Raw genomic sequence first — 1,098 nt, forward strand, 5'->3', positions numbered from 1 at the left:
TTCTGTGCTGCTAGTTACCACAGTGCTTCATATCACTGCTCCTCAGTACAAAAACCTCATCTCAGTTTTTTTTTTTGTTTGTGTAGAAGAGGAAGATGCACAATGACTCCACCCACATCATGAGATGGGAGGGTTTAATCAAAAAGGTAAAAGCAGAAATAACTGCTTCCCCCATTGTAGGAACAAAATACTGATCTTATTTTCTTCAATATAACTGAACACTCAGAAAACACAAAATGATAATCCTTTTCATTTTTACTACTTTTAACTCTAATCTGGTTGTATGTGATACAGGTAATGAGATTATTCAAAATAATTTTAATTCAAGTTTTCAAACAGTTTCAGTCAGATTTGCTTTTGTACAGCCAGTCTCCTGTTTTACTGCTATTTCAGCTCTCCATGTTTTTACTGTTCAGTTTTTGAACCTGTTTTTATGCTCATGTTGTATTTTGTTTGATGATTTTCCCACAGGTTCCTCTCTCAGTGAGAAAGTCAACCAGACTCCAGCTGACATGTTCAAGAAACAAGGAGAAGAAGCTGAAATCAGCTGTTCACACAGTATCAACAGCTATAATCAAATCTTTTGGTACAAGCAATTACAAAACAGACAACTACAGTTGCTGGGATACATATCAGTAACTGCTGCATTTCCAGAGGCTGGAGTGGATGTAAAGATAGGTGGAAGTGCAAATCAAGGAGAGACCTCCACATTAACAATTGAAGGACTCAGTGAGAACAACAGCACAGTGTACTTCTGTGCTGCTAGTTACCACAGTGATACACATCACTGCTCCTCAGTACAAAAACCTGCACAAACAGTTTTCATCTCTGTATTACAGCTCAGAGTCCCATAAACCTGTGTCCCCTCCTCTCATTAGGTGGCAGTATATCATCACTCAGACCTTTATACTGAACCAGTGGTGTGTAGTGGGAGTTGACATAATGATGACGATGTTGAGAGGAGGAGGAAACACTATGACACCACCCACCTACAGAGCTCATGTTTGTCTGGCTGATGGGAAAGTTTAAGGAGGTTGGAAATAATCAGTTTAACTGCTGAGAGCCTGAAGAAAACACAATGATTCAAAGCAACAAGGT

The sequence above is a fragment of the Seriola lalandi genome, unplaced genomic scaffold, assembly GCF_002814215.2.
Source record: "Seriola lalandi dorsalis isolate HSWRI2012SDOR001 ecotype SW California unplaced genomic scaffold, Sedor1 jcf7180002054976, whole genome shotgun sequence".
Lineage (NCBI taxonomy): Eukaryota > Metazoa > Chordata > Actinopteri > Carangiformes > Carangidae > Seriola > Seriola lalandi.